This window comes from Pinus tabuliformis, chromosome 3_2, assembly GCF_031772625.1.
Source record: "Pinus tabuliformis cultivar Carrire ecotype Pingquan chromosome 3_2, CPIR1, whole genome shotgun sequence".
NCBI classification, from domain to species: Eukaryota; Viridiplantae; Streptophyta; class Pinopsida; order Pinales; family Pinaceae; genus Pinus; species Pinus tabuliformis.
In genome coordinates this window covers 1,077,917,767-1,077,933,505 of record NC_142302.1, presented here as the reverse complement: position 1 = coordinate 1,077,933,505, position 15,739 = coordinate 1,077,917,767, and the positions used below count along the sequence as shown (strand labels likewise).

The 15,739-nt window shown below is 39.8% G+C and overlaps 1 pseudogene across 1 annotated transcript in view; it reads right to left on the bottom strand.

Annotated features, from left to right (window-relative positions):
• Positions 1-1,425: 1,425 nt before the first annotated feature.
• Positions 1,426-15,739, bottom strand: part of LOC149184418 (uncharacterized) — a 43,720-nt pseudogene continuing 29,406 nt past the window's right edge. Inside the window, exons 2-3 of the transcript XR_016257259.1 lie at positions 2,489-6,019; positions 1,426-2,380 (exon numbers count right to left, since the gene is read on the bottom strand). The product of XR_016257259.1 is annotated as an uncharacterized LOC149184418 (transcript). The remainder of the gene's footprint in view (positions 2,381-2,488; positions 6,020-15,739) is intronic.

Sequence of the window (15,739 nt, the reverse complement as noted above, 5' to 3'; positions counted from 1 at the left end):
ATGAGATTTTTTTTGTATAATCAAACAGTTACAACAGCAATAGAACTGTGTATGTACATGAAACTTTTTATTAATATAAGAAGTTCGTTTTTTTCTTTGGAAAAAAGAGTAATGGTAATTTTTTAAATAAAATTATATATATTTGTTGGAATTAAAACCACTCACCAAAACTATATCAATACAAAAACCAAAGTCATTAACAAAAAAACATAGCACTTAAAAAACCATAACCATGCAAATGAGGGTAACAAATCACTGCCCATGAGCCATAAATGCATGGGGTTGTATATACATGCAGTAACTGACCTGCCAAAATCCAATAGTTAAATTAACGTAAAAAGGACTGGGTTTTGTACATGTGCACATGGGTCGGTAAGAAAATATATGTACTTTAACCAAAATTCCACTGCATGACACTTAAGGAGTACAATACATTAGACCACCGACTAAGGAGTACAGTACATTAGACCAAAACCGTCTTAGCATAATAGTAACAATTTCTATGTCCACCCTCTTAGCATAATAGTAAAACTGTTGGGAATTAAATAATAACAATTTGTGTGTCTCCCGTGACTGATGAATAGAATGAATGTAACATGTCTGAACACTCTGATTCTATGTCTCCAACAATTGATGACTAGAATGAATGTTTGAAATAAAAATCATGTCTCCAAGCGTTGATGACTAGAATAAATGTTTGAAAAGAAAATCAATAAGAGCTGATGTTTTATAGTTTTTTGATATAGAATTTAATTGGTAGAGAAGATTGGCATGGATTGCCATTTCCCAAATTCAAATGTGTGGACTGGATTGATTTATATATGATTAAATGGTTGATAATATTTCATGGTTGATTCTTGTGCTTTCCTATATTTAATCCCTGAATTGAAAACGCTGGTTTGTTTAATACTTGAATTGAAATGGTTGGTGTCATTTATTGCATTTTCGAACTAATTCCTTAATTGAATGTTGTCATTTATTGTCTTCAATAGGTTAAATGGTTAAACACACATGTACATTTGGCTCACACACATTTTACATATTCTTGTGCAAGTATTACTAATACCTGAGCAATGGGATGTGTTGCTAGAGTGGAAATCAATTGGTCACTGTTTAATGGGATAGGTGTACTCCTAAATAGAATTGAATGGAGTGTTTTTAGTGCATTTTGACTTATTTAGGAATTCAGCTCGAAGTACTTGAGACATTGTCTTGTCAACTTGTAATGTTAAAGTTTGGTGTTTGACACTTGTTGACCCAATTAATATATAAACTTATTTTAGACTAAGTTATATAATTTAATATAAACTATTTATGTACATCTTTTTATAATTTATGAATATTTTTTAATGAATAAATGGAAACAATATTATAAATATTACCACAACAATAATAGAAAGCTCTCCCTCACCAAAAGTAGGGCAATTAAAAAACCAAAACCCTGCAAATGAGAAGTTAAATTACCGTCAAAAGGACTGGGTTTTTACATCTGCACATGTGTCTGTAGAAAATATATGTACTTTAACCAAAATACCGAATCACAAACGACTGCAGGACACTAAAGGGGTACAGTACATCAGACCACCACAGCAAAACTGCTGGGAATTAAATAGTAACGGTTTACATTACAGAGCACCACCGATTGCCTGTAGCATCTGCATCACTGTTTTCCGAACTGTGAGACATTCTTTCCCGTATGGCCTTGCAATCTGGGCATTCAGATGTTTGCATTGCTCCTCCACATTCACCCACCACGTAAAAATGGTCATTCTGACATTTATACCATTGCCCTCTTTCTCCCATCTCCTTGCTCTTAACATCAATTACATGTCGTTTAGCATGATGTGGGGATATCAGCTCCCTTTTGATTTCCGCAGTCTTTTCATGACCAGGGTTTCCCCGCAGAACAATGTCGCAAATCGCCAACCCAGTAGCCAAGTCATTCTGAACAGAACAGACCAATACCCATTGGAGAAGTGCATCAATGGCTAACTCATTATCTGCTATTTTAGAATCAACGTTTTTGTTGGTTGAATCAGATTTCAGACCAAGTTTTGGAAGCTTTGCCATCATGATTTTCTTATAGGTGCTCTGCTCTATGATAAATCTGAGATGTGGTATTGCTTCCGTATCGGCACGCAACCCACAGAGAGCACACGCCTGTCCAAGATGAGCTTCAAGAAGCCCTGGATTGCTGCTCAGACCTTCCATGAACTCTTGTTTCGCTGCCAAATATTTTTTCACCTTTAGCATATCGTTCCCTTGCTTCACTTTTTGGAATCCAATAACTCGCTTCTTCACTTCTTCAATCTGTTGCAACTTTGTCTTCACAATGTTTGAATATCGCAGCGTTCTTCTGATAGGCGAACTACATTCAGGACTGCGTAGCAAAGAAATTCAGAAGGTTCATATATTAATTAGAATAGAAAGCCATTGCACAAAAGAAATATTTAATTGTCATATTTATATTACAAATAGCAGAACTTACCACTGCTTTAGCTTCACTGCAGTAGCATCTGCATTGTCCATGTCCATATGAGCATCGAGCACGCTAACTTCAAATATATGTCCACATTCTACGAGCTCCACAAACCTGGCAGATGGATCACACTTGTCTAGCGTACTGTGATGTGAACTCTTGTGAGCGCAAACCCTGCAAAACCTGGGGCAGGGCTCCCCGCATAGACCTAAGCAAGGATGCCCACACTTTAGAGTTTTTGGGCAGGGTTGGTTGCAACGAGGCCTGGTGCATGTTTCATGGCAGGGGAGATCACAAGTATGATGCTCGCACTGCCATTCGCATTTTGCCATGCAAGGCGTGCATAAGCTTCCGCATATAAGACCACAGTTACTATGAAGGCAACTTTTTTGGCAAATATTTTTGCAGGGAGGACAGATCTCAGAGCAATCGGCCATGCATCTGTGGCCACATGGAAGAGATCTGAAGCACCGTTCCATGCAGGGAATGTGTGAAGTACCTTGCTTGCATGACTTGCATGTTCCTCTGCAAATATGTTCACATCCTGGCCTCAGGACCTTACCACAGGGCTGGTCACAAATGAATTTACAGGGGTCTTCATAGCATAGCAACTCTGCCTGATGTCCACATGGCAAGGCTTTGATGACATTCACTTTACAGGGTCCGCAAGGTCTTCCACACTTTTCTTTACATGGATGACCGCAATGAAGTCGAATTGAACAGAATTCGTTGCAGATGATTCCCCTGAGAGGAGTGGAGCAAGGAAGAGTTATGCGGTGGCAACATCTAGGTTGAAGACTCTTCGAGGCAGGGATCTGGCAAGGAGGACAACATGTGGGGAAATGGCATATCTTCGGGCACTGATGACCACATATCCCGAATTTCTTCGGACAAGGCTTGGGGCATTCGATTGAGTCATGGTCAGATGGATGACACTGCCTAAGGTCAGATGGATGACACTGCCTAGGACAAGCATGGCCGCATTTTAACTGATATTCACATGGTCTTCTGCAAGCTCCGTCCTCCATTCGTCTGAAATCTTCGGCTACAGAGACTTCTATTTCTGTTTGTGGATGCCTTTGGCAAGTCAGTGTTAATGCCGGTCCAATCGAATTGGAATTCTCTAATTTCTGAATTATTGACTCCCACAGAGTACTTTTAGATGCTAGAAGCTCTGCATTGCCAAAGATGTAAAGCCCTGCCTTGGCTCTCGACAGTGCCACGCAGACCCTGTTCACTGTCCTGAGAAACCCAATATTTCCTCTGGACCCTCCTATCCCGAGCATTTTATTGCTCCTCACCAGAGACAATATTATAATATTGGATTCTTCTCCCTGATAACTATCCACAGAACAAACTCGAGGAGTAGGTGAAGTGACATCATCTAACTTCTCGTTTTGGCTTTTCCTGGGGCACAGGCGGTCACTGAGATGTGTTTGAATTTCAGTCATCTGGCCTTTATACATTGTCAGAATTGTAATGTCGGTGTTCTTATATCCTTGTCTCAGAAGATAAATACAAAGTTCCACTGCAAGCCGCGCTTCGCTTACGTTAATCTTGCTGGTGGTATCTGGGACCTGGGATTCCATGGCTTGATGATCTAAGAAAAACACATCACTTTTAATTCCTTTGATGTTTTCATACTTGCTCACGCTACAGTGGTCCTGCAATGAAGGATAGATATCAGATATTAATCTTGAAATTTCGGGCCTCATTCTTCTTTGGCATCTTAGGGTCACATGCTCGATCCCTCCGCTTATCAATCTCTCAAACAGGGAGACGTCCAATTTGTATTTGGTGCCTAATTCATATTCGGTAAGAGAAGGACGCAACTGCAAGTGATCGCCAAGGAGAATGAGATGTTGGGTGAAGGAGCTGATGCAGGGCAGAACATGGGCCTCCAAAACCTCGGCAGCCTCTTCTATCACCACTATTTCTGCTCGCAATGCCTGGAGAAGGTCATAATTTTTAGCAGCCCATGTGGTTGTCATTCCAACAACTTTTGCCTTTCTTAAAATTTTGAGGCTGGTCTTATGATCATGTTGGAGTAGCCCATCACATACTTCTCTGTATTTCTCAGATAGAGAACGCAGTTCCTCCTCAGCCCTTTCCTTAGCTTTCTGCAACCAGTGATTATGCAGCTTGATCCTTGATTTTAGGGGCAACAGCCATAAATCCTGGGAACTAAGTATGTTGTCCAGAGATGCATCTGCTGAAGAAGATTCATTCGACACTTTCTGCTTCCCTTTACGTTTCCCACCGTCTTTATCAGCTACTAGTTCATCTCCCGTCCCTTGCAACCATTCCTCTTCTATTGTCTCATCATTAACTGAATCCCTGCTATAGAGGGATACAATTTGCTGTTGTGAAGCTATACCCAATAGCATCCCCCTGGAGATTTGCGTTGCGCTCAGACAAATTGTACACCTTTTGATCTGCTCTTCCACATTCCTTTTAGTACTCATTAGTTCTCCGTGTCTATCAGAAAGTGCTCCAGAAGTACTTGTACCACGTTTGAGCACATTCAAGTTTAGGTTCGACATAATTTGATTTTTTGATCCACCACCGACTCGAACAATATTATTTTCTACGGAATAAATGGATTCAAGGAACTGATCCAGTGCATGGTTGGTATAACAGATGACCAGAATAGGACCGCACTGGATGTTAGATAGGAGGATTCTGGCAATTTTTAAGCCGACGAAGGTTTTACCAGTTCCAGGAGGGCCCTGAATAATGGCCAGCCTCTTTGTCAGGCCCAGCTTCACGGCTTCCATCTGGCTTTCATCTAGATTGGACTTCCACTGAGGCCATTTCTGCAAGATGTGGATTGTGCTTCTGCCCAAATAATCTCGCATCCTTGGAAATGCACATTCTAAGTTATATGCATCCTTGAATTGCCCTTTCTTCAGGTAACCTGGCTCTTTAGGTTGGGATTCTAATGATAGAAAGTGCTCCCAAAAAGGAAGCTCTTTCATTTCTGGCCGTTGAAGGCATTTCAAAAAAATGAAAATAGGCTTCATAGTATGCAGTTGACTGGATAATTTCATAGGTTTTGTTCTTTTCCAAACTCTCAATGTTACCTTCTATCAGCTTCAAAGCAACGCTTCCCTTCTCGAGGCTTTTGCTGTCTGCGTCCTTGACAATTCCCCATACAAAGTTCCGAAAGCCATCGGAGGAAATGCACAGCAGCGAGCCAGACATCATTTCTTTGGATGAGCTTGAATCTGCTGCCTTCTCCTTTCTCGTTTTTAAAAGCATGCAGTGCTCCAGCCCTTGATTCCCACATTGGATTCCGGTAAATTTTACTTTCTTGTATATAGTGATATTATCTGGAACTGTGTTCTTGCGGAGACCTTGAATAGCACGTCTAAGTGAGGCGAAGCAATCCTCACGAAGCAGATGAAATTGCGTGGACAAGTATTCGTCAATACTGTTGTAAGTGTGGCATATTCGGTTGATAGGCAATGGTTCTGGACTCTGGGAAGATATTTCATCTTCAGTGGGTAAAATTGGGAAACTCGCCACGTCTGTCGATCCCTGTGCATAACCATCTAGCGATGAGTGTTTTCTTAAAATTATCTTGGATACAATGTAAAGCAAATTTATAACCAATCTTCGTGAAATTTTAGAATTTGATGGCTAATCTTTGAATTATTATGAATTATAGATCTATTTAAATACAGATATTAGATTTAGTATGAATTATAGATCTAAAAAAAATTAGATTTAGTATGAATTATAGATCTATTTTAAATAAAGATAATTTTAATATGAATTATAGATCTATTTTAAATTTTGATATTAGATTTAATATGAATTGCTCCAATTTTTTTACGTTACACTGTAAAATGACCATTCCAAAATTTAATGAAAAATAATAATCAATATTTCTAAAATTTACAATCATTATAAATATTTCTAAAATTTGTAATCAATTTAATTAAGCGCAAGCGCTGCATAACATTTATTTAAAATAATTTTTTTAGTGTTACAAGAAAATAAAACAATTTAATTTAGAGTAATTTCCAAATTAACTCAGAATAAAAACCATTTCCAAAATTGCAACCAAATATATTTTAACTAAAAAACGATTTTATTGTAATCAATAAAATAAATTAAATGATTAATAAATACGGTCAGTTATATGCCACATAATTTATCTACTATTTAAACCAGTAACTTTGAAAAACCAGTTATTTTGTGCATTCTTTGATGTGCACGTTTCTCAGTAACAGGACCACTTCAACGGCAATTCAGATCAGCAGAACCCCATTCCTCCCTTCACTCAAGCGTCTAACAATGGAATCTGCGGGCCTTCATCCAGATTTTCCAGGTATTGGAAAAAAATCGCTGAATTTAAGCAATTTGAGGGATGTTCGAAGAAGGGAGTCTCAGAAAAATTGAAGGCCGCGAGACACATGATTGACATAAATATGAGGGATTTGTTGAATAAATCAAACCCAATCGGTAACCCGAGAATTTGTAACTTAAACGCTGAATTAGTTTTGAAAGGGCGTGTGACAGAGGGCCAAATCTCTGTAAAAGAAGCATATTCATATATTACAGAGGCGAAGAATTCCAAAGACTGATTCCTGGATAATTCGAATGTGACGGTGGGAGTTGCCTTTGAAACTTAAATGTTTCATGTGGCTCTTGTTCCATATGATGATCACCTTGCTCGTGGGGGTTTTTAGGGGTGGGTATTTGCTATCTGTGTGGCTGGGCGAATGAAGAGGTGACACTTTTTTTTCTGGTTTTTTTTCAAGAAGAAAAAACCCTGTTTTTTTATATTAGTAAAAAGACCAGTATATACATCTAATGAAAATGGATAGTCCAGAGATAACTAACAGGCCAGGCAGACAAAAGATGTGTCATGGCCATACAGACACTTTTTTCTTGCTTGCCCATTTGTTGTTTCTATATGGGCCAGAGGTATTAGTATTTCTCAAAATTCATGTAAGAATATTAGTTGTGTCATGGCCATACAGACACACCTTTTTCTTGCTTGCCCATTTGTTGTTTTTATATGGGCAAGAGGTATTAGTGTTTCTCAAAATTCATGTAAGAATATTAGCTGTATCATGGTCATATAGACAGGCTTTTTTCTTGCTTGCCTATTTGTTGTTTCTATATGGGCAAGAGGTATTAGTGTTTCTCAAAATTCATGTAAGAATATTAGTTTAATCCATAGCAAAGAAAGTCAAAACGAATTAACGTATAGGTCAATAATATATTTGAGTAATGTTTGTAAGTCTAGCTCAGACTTAGACCAGTGGACGAGTTAACATATAGGTCGTGATTAAGGAGAGGTGTCAGAATAATAATCATAATAATCATGACTCTGTTCATGCTATGGTGATGTCTCTCTCAGTGGATTGAGGGCCAAAAAGAATATTTGATGCTTCATTTTTTCATCTTTTTGGGGTATATAGAAGAGTAGGAATGCTAAAATTTTGGAACAAATAGTCCCTGATGTGCGATATACATGTTCGAAGATTTTGGCTTCCTTTCAGGGAATTGGGCCTGCACACTGAAGCCTAATGGGAATATTTGTTCATTTTGGGTAATTGTGTTGTCATGGTCGGTGGGGTATTTTGATGGGGCATCATCTGGTGGGCAATGCAGATGCGAGGCTTATATAGTTCTGAAGTAGGGCTAATCTTATCAGTTTTGCTGGTATTGTTGTATAGGTTCAAACAACATGACAAAGATGTTTTCTCTTTGGGAGTTTTATGATGGGTTAGCTGGCTGGAAATTAAAGAGATTGTGATTGCTAGTGATTCCAAATCGGTGATTGAGTGGGCTTAGGGACATTCCAGATTTGGGAGTCCTTCTATTTTCCACTGGATGCAACATATCATAAGTTTGTAGGCGCAATTCAATCACATCACATTCACCCATGTTTTCAGAGAATCGAACATGGTGGCTGATTCCCTCTCCAAACGTTGTTTATCTTCCCAACCAGGCGTAATCAGGTTCCAACACTATGTTGAAGGCTCACTCTGCAGGGTTGGGAGTTTCTCTTTATAGAGGTCGCAGAGTCGGTCCTTTCTCTAATCACAGCACTAGTGCATTCTATGCTTTGGTCTTTTAGGAATTAGTCATGTTTTCTGTTTTTATTTTTTGCATTTATAGGCCTTTACTACCACAGTGGCAGTTATTTTTGTATCAGTTCATTAGCACATAGAAGAAGGTTTATGCATTGGGCAGACATAGAGATTGAGGTCACATAGTAGTTATGTGTGATTCGCATGTTCCTCTTGCTTTCAGTTTTTGTTAGAAAAATTGAGAGAGGGCATAGAGAAATTAAAACACATAACCAATCACACTTCATTGTTTTATTGATCACAAGAGATACAAATATAAAAAAACATAACACATTGACTTTGACACATCTAGATTATGACTCCAACTCATAACATAGTAATCAACAACTTCTAGACTGACACTTTGGAACTTACAATGACAACTCACAACAACACATGGAAGCATTACTTCCAACACCCTCCCTTAATGCTTACATGAAAAACACATATTACAACAACAAGGAAAATATGTCTCACTGGTCTTCATCAACACTCACATCCACTCTGGAATCTCGCAAACACCATTCTTTCACCACCACATCTTCGAGCTGTTACTTGATCTCCATTTAAAATGTAACTGCCTCTAACCATTGTTGATGAACTTTGCAAGATCAACAATATTGACAATTTGGCTTGTCAAGGCTTTCGCGATAAGAGCTGTCAAGTAATGAACCATCCTATGGACCAACCACCATCCGTTAGATATTTCGCTTTTGTCTATTTGTCAATTGCTAGGATGGGAGGTCTTGATCAAACAACTTGACATTACTAACACACAAGAATTGATGTTTCGGACACCGAGGCTTCCAGTTTAAGAACCACCAACCCTTTTTATAAACAATAAAAACACACAAGAATTAATGTTTCGGGCACATGATCTGAAATCACTCCTTGGTGACCTCAGAAAATTAATGAAGGTATTACAGACTCATGTGCTGGTGTGTGTGTCTATGTTATCTTGTGCAACGGATCAATAATATTGTGAAATACACAGACACTTGAAACAGTAAGAGATCACCGTAAGCAAACATAAACACAACAAAATTTAATAAGGAGTTCACCCAATCCTCCTGGGCTACGTCTCCTGGTCCAACCTTCAGTGGTGGCCTTTTTATTATGTTTTTAAAGCAGAGTCTTACAATAAGGAGCTCAATTTGAGTCTTACTTGACAGAGGATGATCAGTAGGATGGCACTTGGAATTCCCAAATCCTTAGAGTTCACAGACTCCCCTTACCGAATTTCGACCTCAATTGGTCTCTGTCTACTCGATGTTGCCCTTACTCTGATGGTCAGCTTGACTTCTCTGTCCTCTACAACTTTGCCTCTCTTTCTGTGTCTCTCGGCCTTCGGCTTCTTCACTGCTTCTCTGCCTCATTGTTTCTCCTGTCTCTGTCATCTCGTGGCTTTAAAGATAGTTTGTTCCTTCGACTATTTGTTTCGGCTTCTCGGCTCTCTAGATTGCCTGCCGCTGTCCGCTGGGACTCCTCTGCCCTGCATCATCATTGTTGCGTAACGCTTCGCAGAGAGGTGGCCACCTGTCTCCTTGCGAACTGAGTGTCAGTTCTTCCTGAACGGTCGTTTGTTTTTCCATTATTTCCCAGATGCCTGTGAAATGGATCCTTCTGTCGATTCATTGGTCAAATCGGACTTCAAATCTTATGTGCTACAATTTATTTCTCCCTTGGGTCCGGTCATCCATCTGGTTGAACCTCCACCGTTGATCTGAAGCCCCTAGATCCCACGGTCTTCGCCTATATCACGCGGTTGAGTTGCTTGACCGTTAATTTGCAATGTCAGAAGTTTCTCTCTCTCCCCGCCGGACACACGTCACTCGGTGTATGGAATCGCTGGGTCCTCAGCCAAACCCACTTACTGCCCGAAATGCCTCCGATATTCCGCCTATTTAGAGCGTGGGACCTGCCTTGTCGATTTTAGCGCTTTCCCATGGTTTTCTGGTTTTCTCTTGTGACCGAGCGCTTTGGGCCTTTCCTTCTTGAGGGGTTTTGCCTTTGCGCTAATCGCCTATCAGAAACAACCTCCATTTCTGGATCTGAGCTTCCCAATTACCATTTTTATGCCATGCGCGGTCTCCATGGGTCGACGGTCAGCGCGCTTTGACCGAAGGTCGTCGTTGCTCCGTGCTGGCTGCAAATTGTCATTATTCAGAGGTTATTTTTTATAGCTATAAGATTTCTTGAATTCTGTCATTCATTCTTAACAATCATGGAATTGTTTGAGGATCCAATTTGGATCACGACCTTCCCACTGAAAAAGATTTTGGACCACCAAAAGTTGGTTTTCAAGCATCAACTAAGTAAGGATACAACTTTCTCACCTATCCAATCTCTATCCATTTTGCACTGCTTGGATTTGAACCTTTGAGCTCAATTCTGAGGTACTCAACATCTCCCCTGTGTGTCGTTCTCATCTTCTTGTCCAGAACCGTGTCTTCCTGCAATTCATTAAGATATTCAGGTAACAGGTCATCAATAGAAGGCAATTGACTCTGCTCTTCAAGATCTTCAATTAACGAAGGTTCAAATAGTCTCAAGCTGTCTGCATTGATGACTGAGTAGATGTGCATATACGCTGGAAAATCAAGGCGAAAAGCATTCTCACCAATTTTTTCAAGGATCTTGAAAGGTCCATACCTTATTGGTTTTAGCTTTTTACCTTCACCTTGCATCCTTTCCTTGCTTATATACAGCTAGACTTGATCACCAACTTGAAAACTATGCTTCATCCGATGCTTGTCATGCCTTGCCTTGTATTTGGCCTAGCTCTTTTCCAGTTGTTCCTGTACTGCCTGATGGATCTCTTCAATTTGTTCAATGAACCTAGTTGCCTTATCCACATCACTGTGTCCCTCAACTGTTGTGTCCTTACCAAAGACAAAATCCAAGGGAGACCTTGGTGTGAAACCAAAATAGGTCTCTAAAGGAGATCTCTATGTGGAAGAATGTTTGGCTTGGTTGTAAGCATGCTGCACATAACACAAATGTTCATCCCAAAGCTTGGGATGTTTGTTGCAATATCCCCTTAGCAACAGGATCACTGTTTTGTTGACTACTTCTGTCTGGCCATCGGTTTGTGGATGGAAAGTTGTGCTTTTCTTCAGTCTGGTGTCCATCAGTTCCCACAAACTTGACCAAAAATTCCCCACAAATCTAGTGTCTCGATCAGATGTAATGGAAGTGGGTAATCCAAAATGAACCCATACATGTTGAAAGAACAATTTTGCAGTTTGTTCAGTTGTAATCTATTTATTACAAAGGATCAAGATACACATTTTGCTGAATCTATCCACAACAACATACAGATAATCATGACCCTTCCTAAATTTAGGAAGTCCTCCAACAAAGTCTATGGAAACACTTTCCCAAGGATGAGAAGGAACTGGCAATAGAGTGTACAAGCCTAGTTTCCTACATATTTAGAAATGTAAGTTTGGCCAATAACAAAATCTTTGCAACTGTGCAACTATTTTCCTTACCCCAAAGTGACTTGATATTAGAGAAGTGTGTGTTTCTCGAATTATCTTTACTCTTTCAGTTTGTGGAATGCATAGCTTCCCACAATGATACAAGAGTTGGTCCTTAATATGATAATCCAATTCTTTTACTCGTTTTCCTTGACTTAAAGTTACATATACATCTTTAAAGTCTATATCTTGAGCATATTGTTCAATGTAACTTTCATGTAATACAAAATTATTCTTAAGTATAGTAGATGCATTTATAATGGGTCTAGATAACATATCTGCAACTTTATTATGTATGCCCTTTTTATATCTGATGACTAAATGAAACTGTTGTAGGAACCTCATCCACCTGTAGTGTCTTGATTGCTACAACTTAGTTTGGGAGTGTAGATATTGAAGTGGTTGATGATCAGTATGGATAACCGTTTCTTTGCCCATTAAGTAATGTTTCCACTTTTTCACACACTGTATTAATGCATACAATTCCTTATCATATGTGGGATAGTTAACTACTGCAAAGTTAAACGTCTTAGAATGATAACATATGGGTTTACCGTGTTGTATCAACACTGCTCCCATGGCATAGTCATTGGCATCTGTTTGGGTCTCAAACGGTCTTTGAAGATCTGGCAGTGCTAGTACTGGTGTTGTACTAATCTTTTCTTTCAAGGTGTCGAAGGCTTTCTGCTGTTTGCCTCCCCAATGAAACACCTTGTTCAATCCTGTTAAAGCATGTAAGGGAGCTGCAATTAAGGAAAAGCTAGAAATGAACTTTCTCCAATATTGTGCTGCTCCTAAGAAGCCTCTAACTTCTATAGCAGATTTGGGTTTAGGCCAGTTTACAATGACTGCCACCTTAGAGGGATCTATCTTCAATTCACCACACTCTACTATATGTCCCAAATAATTCAAAGATGTTTTGCGAAATTCACATTTTGAGAGTTTAACATAAAGTTTCTCTCTTTTCAAAACATCTAGTGTGTGCTTAACATGCTTTAAATGTTCTTCCCATGTTTTGCTAAATATAATAATGTCATCCAGATATACAATAACAAAATCATCAAGAAAAGGTCTGAGCACATCATTCATTATTCTCATGAAAGTAGCAGGAGCATTAATTAAGCCAAAAGGCATAACCAGCCACTCATACAATCCCTACTTTGTTTTGAAAGCACTGTTCCATGCATCTTGTTCTGCAACTCTGACTTGATGATATCCACTATTCAAGTCTAACTTGGAAAAATAAACAGCTTCCTTTAACTGATATAATAGATCATCTATGCGAGGAAGGGGATAACAATTTTTATTGTTATTTTATTCAGTGCTCGGTAATCAATGCACATTCTCCACGAGCCATCTTTCTTTCTCACCAAAACAATTAGTGACCCACATGGTGATGTGCTAGGTCCGATGAACCCCTTCTCGAGCAACTCCTGCACCTGCTTCTTGATTTCTGCATTCTCTAAAGCGGACAACCTTTTATACCTGTGGTTGCAATGGTTGTTTCATCTTCTGAGTCCGACCCAAAATCTTTCTGAATAGCTGCAGTAGTCTTCTTCTTCTTGCCCTCGAACTTCTTAGGTCTCAGCTCCGAATGCAGAATCCAACATTGCTCATCATCATGCCCATCCTTCTTACAGTGAGTGCATGAAGACTTGCTTTTCTGTGCAGTGTTGGCCTTCCTCTCTTTCCATTTATGTTTTCTTTTCTCCTTATTCTTGCTTGCAATGGGCTTGGATGGTCCTCCAACCTTAGGGTTCCCATTCTTTCCTCTTGCTTCTAGATGCGTAACTTGAACATATACCTCATATATACTAGTGGGATTAAACATGAGGATAGTGTGCCTCATGTAGCTGTGTAGACCACCAATGTACTTCAACAGAGTCTCAGGTGAGTCTAATGAGATTCCTAGAATCAAAGCTCTCTTCCTAAATTCTTGGGTGTAACCTTGTACACTTTGCCCTTTTAATTGGCCAAGAGTTTGCCAACTCATCATGGCTTGCTGCATGTAGGCCAATGGATATAACTGTTTTTTGATTGCAGAAACAAATTCACTCCAGACAGAAAGAGTCTTGCCATGTCTCTTCATGTCAACTTGGGTCCTGCCTTCCCATCAAACCAAGGCAGTGCCCCCAAGGCGTAGGCTAGTCAGCTGAATCTTGCTCTTGTCTGAGTCGATACTCTACACTCTGCAATAAACATCAATTTGTCTGATCCAATTGTCCAGCTTTTCTGCATTCAACTCTCCATCATATATTGGTAAATCAAATTTAACATCTAGTTTAATCAAAGATGTCTTCTTTTTATGTTCAGGGCTATTAGGAGGTGTGAGAAAGTTTTCTTCTTTCCCTTTGCCTTTTGAGCGGTCATGGAGGAGAGACTCTTCTTCTCCTTTATCTTGTTTGGAGCCTGATGATTCCTCACCTTTATGTTTTCTAAAGTCCTTATACATTTCCTCTACCATGGATCTCATGGCCAAGAAACTATCTATAAATTGTGGGTCTGGGCCCACAGAACCTTTCTTTGACATTTTCTTCTGAGGGTAGACTCTTCCAATTTCAGGATTAGCTTCGACCAACTCTCCTTCTCCTAATTTGAGCTTTGATCTAGTTAACATTCAACAGCTAAATCCAACACAAGCTTGTCTAACCTTAACAACCTATAGTTATGATACCACTTGATCTGAAATCACCCCTCGGTGACCTTAGGAAATTAATGAAGGTACTACAGACTCATGTGCTGGTGTGTGTGTGTCTATGTTATCTTGTGCAACGGATCGATAAGATTGCGAAATACACAGACACTTGAAACACTAAGAGATCACAGTAAGCAAACATAAACACAACAAAATTTAATAAGGAGTTCACCCAATCCTCTTGGGCTACATCTCCTGGTCTAGCCTTTAGTGGTGGCCTTTTTATTATGTTTTTAAAGCAGAGTCTTACAATAAGGAGCTCAATTTGAGTCTCACTTGATAGAGGATGATCAGTAGGATGAACCCAAGTCCTTAGAGTTCACAGACTCCTCTTACCGCATTTCAACCTTAGTTGGTCTCTGTCTGCTCGATGCTTCCCTTACTCTGATGGTCAGCTCAGCTTCTCTGTCCTCTGCAACTTTGCCTCTCTTTCTATGTCTCTCGGCTTCGGCTTCTTCACTGCTTCTCTACCTCACTGTCTGTCCTGTCTCTGTCAGCTCATGGATTTAAAGCTAGTTCGTTCCTTCGACTGTTCATTTCAGCTTCCTAGCTCTCTAGATCGCTTGTCGTTGTCCGCTAGGACTCCTCTGCCCTGCATCATCATTGCTGTGCAATGCTTCGCAGAGAGGTGGCCACTTGTCTCCTTGCCAACTGAGTGTCAGTGCTTCCTGAACAGTCGTTTTTTTCCGTTATTTCCTAGATGCTTGTGAAACGGATCCTTCTGTTGATTCATTGGTCAAATCGGACTTCAAATCTTATGCACCACAGTTTATTTCTCCATCGGGTCCGGTCATCCATCGGGCCGAACCTCTGCCGTTGATCTGGAGCCCCTAGATCCCACGGTCTTCGCTTATATCGCATGGTTGAGTTGCTCGATCGTTAATCTGCGATGTAAGCGGTTTCTCTCTCTCTCCCCGTCAAACATGCGTCACTTGGTGTATGGAATCATTGGGTCCTCGGCCAAACCCACTTACCGCCCGAAATGCCTCCGATA